Genomic DNA, 5,601 nt, shown 5'->3' with positions numbered 1-5,601 from the left:
CATAAATTCAGTGTTTCCCAATAAATGGATCACAATCTAAGACGAGCTCTTGTTTTCTTTTAATCTTGTAATCACTACAAATTTACTGAATTGAAACATTTGAAAATGTTTGCTATTTTTAATTCCCTTAAACTATTTTCTTCTGCTTTAATTGTAGCAAATTAGAGGTTATGCCTAAAAGTGTAGTTTTATCCTAACTACACTCTTATAATTTTCACTCCGTAAATCTTATTCAATGTTGTCTTTACATTAATTATATTTAATTTCAGAGGACTTATAGTGAGGACATGGAAAAAGGAAATGCAACTGTGTTCACAAAATTTGTTCTCAGAGGACTTACATGTAAACCTCAGTGGAAAACCACCCTGTTCCCGGTATTTTTATTGATATATCTTATAACTATAGTGGGGAACCTTGGACTAATTGGTCTCATCTGGAGTGCCTCTCACCTGCATATTCCCATGTACTTATGTCTTGGAAATTTAGCCTTTCTGGATACATGTTTATCATTCACTGTGACACCAAAAATGCTGCTCAACTTACTGGACAAAGGCAAGGTGATATCCCTCTTTGAATGTACGACACATTTTTTTCCTTTGCAATCAGTGTGACAACAGAATGTTTTGTCTTGGCAACAATGACTTATGATCGCTACATAGCCATATGTAAGCCTTTACTGTATCCAGTGAGTATGACCAACAGATTCTGCATCTGGCTACTGGTTTTATCATTTCTAGGAGGCTTTCTTCATGCTGTAATTCATGAATGTTTTTCTGTCAGGTTAACCTACTGTAAATCCAACATAATTTATCACTTTTTCTGCGACATTATACCATTGTTAAAGATTTCCTGTACTGATCCTTCTATTAGTTATTTAATTATTTTTATTTTCTCTGTTTCTATACAAGTATTCACCATTGGGACAGTTCTCATCTCTTATACATTTGTTCTCTTTACAATTTTAACAAAGAAATCTGAAAAGGGTATAAGAAAAGCTTTCTCCACATGTGGAGCCCATCTTCTGTCTGTGACTTTATACTATGGTCCTCTTCTCTTCATGTATGTGCATCCTGCATCTTCAGAAGCAGATGATCAAGACATGATATTCTCTCTGTTTTACACGGTCATCATTCCTGTGTTAAATCCAATGATATACAGCCTGAGAAACAAGCAGGTCATAAGTTCTCTGAAGAAAATGCTGAAAATAAAGTCTTAGATCTCAAATTAACATCTATTTATTTTTATTAAAGTAGTTACAAAACTGTGAGGGAAATGTGAATGTTTTGGTTCATATCTAAAGTTTTTGCAATGGTAATCATTTTGCAAATGGTAATCATTTGCTTCATGTTTCATGAAGCAAACATGAAATTTGCTTCATGTTAATGAAACAAATTTTTATTAACTCTTTAAAACATTTTCATCTTATGTTCATGGTCACAGAAATAATTTTAGTACAATGTTTATTTTATGTGAGGTTAATTAAAGCAGAAAGCAAGTGAAATATTTAATAGGTTTGAATGTTATTGCATTAAAAATTCAGTGAGAGTTGAAATAGCATAGTTGCTCTCAAAAGGACTTGAAAATGATACTTTGTACAGAAAATTGTACAGTAAAGCCTGGGACTCATATGACATCATCTCAATAATAATGGTGTGATTCTGGTTGAATTAGTACAAGAAACTCTCTGGTATACTGATAGTCATCAAAATGTATTTTATTCTACATCTTGGCAAAGTGATGAATTTTAGTTCTTGCACCAATTTAACTCACATATCAAACAGACAATTAAAAAAAACATTGCAACTCAATCTGAAAGAGAATTGAGAGGGATGTTAAAACTGTGAAGGCAATCCTAAGGAATAACCCAGTTATTCCCAGGGCACTGTGCTTTTTGAAGAAAGAAATCAGCTGATTTTCTTCTTTTTGGGCAATCTGAGGAGGATTACTAATTGTGAAAACTCATATATTGAAAAAGGAGTATGGGTGGACATAGAAAAAGAAAAGAAAAGTGATGGAATGAGAAGGAAATATTTCTGGTCTTCCCACAACAAAATGTAAATAAAAGTCAAAAATAACACAATTGGGAATGTTTAAAGGTTATTCATATTTGTCACTCACATGCACATCTTTAAATGCACGGTACCAAAATTGAAGTATTGATAAGAAAATATGATGGCAGAGTCCAGTGGATGGCTGAGAAAGGAAATATCTCTGAATGTTAAATTGCTTCACTCCCCATATTCTTCAAATATAAAGAGTGATCCTTCCGCAGTTCCATTTAGCTCTCAACAATCGAATATTCCATACGTTTTTCTTAATACCACTGAGTACCACATCCTAAAATCTACTCACCTTTGTATTTACAAATATTTACTTATCTCTCCCAATCTACTGACACTCTCTTATTTCCCAAACATTCAAGCCAGATGATTCTGCACACAATGTTTTCAAGTTAAATCATAGTTCTCTTCAATGAATTTTGATGGATTTTCATTGCTATAAGATTATATAGATATATCTGTACATAGATATATAGGTATCTAGATATCTATAAAATAATTTGTTAATGAGTGTTAGTGTATTATAAGATATAAATGTACATATTCATATATATGAGTGCATATATATGTATACAAATATACAATACTCACCCTGAACTTACTCATGGCATTGCTTGAGAAACTTGGAATACAAAAAAAAAGAAAAAAAAACACTTGATTGTACTCTGTGATTTCTTTGTCCAATATTCTCCTAATAAAATCTACTTCAAACCTCAAATGAGCTACTGAAAGTTTTCTGAACATAGCATCACTCTCTCAGGTAAATGCTTTTGCTTCCACAGATCAGTCAGCACAGAATCCCACCTCATCCAGCTGCCACTTTTTTCATCACAATTGTTATGGCTTGTATTCTTCAAAGTCTGTCTCCAATGTTACACATTCCCTGAAGTGTTTTTCAGAGTGATAATAGACACTAAGACTCATTTGAATCACCTAGCATACTATTTTCTTCTTTGACCAAGCTCATCTTTGGCTAATGCTTAATTTGTCTCCAAAAGATCTTTTATAGTACAATTTAAAAGTCCTACACTTTATATCTCTTGCATGCATAGCACAAAGAATTACACACATGATGCTCTAACTAAATATTTTATGTCAAAATGAACCTGACAGCACATATGCATAGATAGAAGGAATAATTCATCACTATTTTTCAATGTTGATATGACTGCAGAGAAATTTCTAGGCTTCAAATAGCTTCTGCATGTGAAATTACATAAAGTTCCTCTAATAAAGAAAGCATTGCACACTTTATGAAGTTTATATGTCCTTATCACTAGGAGTGAATCTGTAATGGACTATCACAAACACTGGTGGAAGCTACTTAGTTATATTTACCTTAAAGCACAAAATGCATATAAATCTTCAAACAAAACATCATCAATGCATACATCTGAAAACCTAGTTTACAACATTTAAAATACATTTTCTGTCCTCTTTTTCATTTCATTGAAGTCTACCCTAGGAAATTTAGTGATTGAGTCATAGTCTAGCTACTGTTACTCTTTATCCCAGAGAATGCATGTTATTTTATATTTGTTGTTTGTTCATTTTTATTACTGTATAATATTCCTATTTTGCTGATTGGTATCTTTGGTTACGTAGATCTTTGCTTTTTCACTCATGATTATGACACAAATACAATATTGGTAATCAATATTATCAAGAGGGTCTATTGTTATAATTTGGTGTTCTTTGGATGAGATGGTGAACATTAACCTGTGAGGGTATGGGAAAGACAGGCAATCTGACATGTTTTAATTTAGTTTTTCTGGGTATGGAATAAAGAATAGGAGCCTCTGAGAAACTTATATTTCCTATCCAGATTTCTCATGTAGTTGAAAGTTGCAAATTCTTCTCTGATTTGACTTTCAATAAAATCAAAATAACTTATGCCTTCCAGAAATTCATCACAATCACTAATCCCTTACACTATAACATTCTCATTTCTATTATTTTCTTTTTCTATTATATTAATATTCATTCTTTATGTACACCATTTTTGTCATTTCATTGGTATCTTGGTAAGGAAGTAGAGAACTTTTCTCCAAGTCTTATTTCTGACAAGCTATAAAAGATTTTGTTTTTTTCCTCAAGAGAAACTACAAAAAATCACGTGTACTTTTTAACAGATATTTACATATAAAACAAGATTTCATCTAGGTAATCTCACCAGGTGTCTGGAGCACTGCTGAGGCTGGATTATAATTGTAATGAGAGTATTGATAACGTAGTAAAAACTTTGTTATGATACTGTACTCATTTCTTAGCTTTTTTCCTTTTATTTACTTATTTATTTTTCTTTATTCAATTTTTAACATGTGCATACATTGTTTGGACCATTTCTTCCCCCTGCCCTTTGCCCCCTTCCCCTCCCTCCCTCACTTCCAGGCAGAACCTGTTCTGCCCTTTTCTACAATTTTGTTGAAGAGAATACATATGCAACAATAAGAAAGAAAAGCAGTTTTGCTAACTTGAGATAAGGATAGCTATACAGAGAGATTCCTAACATTGCTTCCATGCACAAGTGTATTACAACCAGAATTGATTCATCTCTACCAGACCTCTTCACTACTTTCCAGTCACCTTCCCATTTGACCTCTGTTGTTTTAAGATTACTATACTAGCTCCTATGCAGTAGGCACATCAAACACTTTCAAGTTTTGGGCTTCCTACCTTTCCCTATTCCTCCTGTATATGTTCTCCCCTTACTGTGTGAACCAAATCTAATAATATTACTGCATATTTTTTTGGATCTAAAGTCCTCATATGAGGGAGAACATTGGATTTTTGGTCTTCTGAGCCTGGCTAACCTTGCTCAGAATGATGTTCTCCAGTTCCATCCGTTTACTTGCAAATGATAAGATTTCATTCTTCTTCATGGCTGAGTAAAGTTCCACTGTGTACAAATACCACATTTTCTTAATCCATTCATCGGTAGTGGGGCATCTTGGCTGTTTCCATAACTTGGCTATTGTGAATAGCACTGCAATAAACATGGGTGTGCAGGTGCCTATGGACTAACCTGAGTCTCATTCTTTTGGTTATTTCTCTAGGAATAGGATTACTGGGTCATATGGCAGATCTATGTTTAGTTTTTAAAGAAGCCTCCATATTGTTTTCCTGAGTGGTTATAGTAGCTTGCCTTCCCACCAGCAGTATATGAGGGTTCCTTTTTCCCCACATCCACGCCAACATTTGTTGGTGGTGGTGTTTTTGATGATAGATATTCTAACAGGGGTGAGGTGGAATCTTATTGTGGTTTTGATTTGCATTTCCTTTATGTCCAGAGATGGTAAGCATTTTTTCATGTGTCCTTTGGCCATTTGAATTTCTTCTTTTGAAAAAGTTCTTTTTATGTCAGTTGCCCATTTCTTTATTGGTTCATTGATTTTGGGGAGTTTAAGTTTTTGAGCTCCCTATATATTCTGGTTATCAGTCCTTTTTCTGATGTATAGCTGGCAAATATTTTCTCCCACTCTGTGGGTGGTGTCTTCAGTTTAGAGACTATTTCTTTTGTTGTGCAGAGATTTTAATTTTA

The 5,601-nt window shown here is 33.5% G+C and overlaps 1 pseudogene; it reads left to right on the top strand.

Annotated features, from left to right (window-relative positions):
- Positions 1-248: 248 nt before the first annotated feature.
- On the top strand, positions 249-1,216 carry LOC109680337 (olfactory receptor 5H17-like; annotated as a pseudogene).
- Positions 1,217-5,601: the final 4,385 nt, after the last annotated feature.

The sequence above is a fragment of the Castor canadensis genome, chromosome 5, assembly GCF_047511655.1.
Source record: "Castor canadensis chromosome 5, mCasCan1.hap1v2, whole genome shotgun sequence".
NCBI lineage: Eukaryota > Metazoa > Chordata > Mammalia > Rodentia > Castoridae > Castor > Castor canadensis.
Note: the sequence above shows the minus strand (reverse complement) of the source record. Positions and strands in the feature narration are given on the sequence as shown.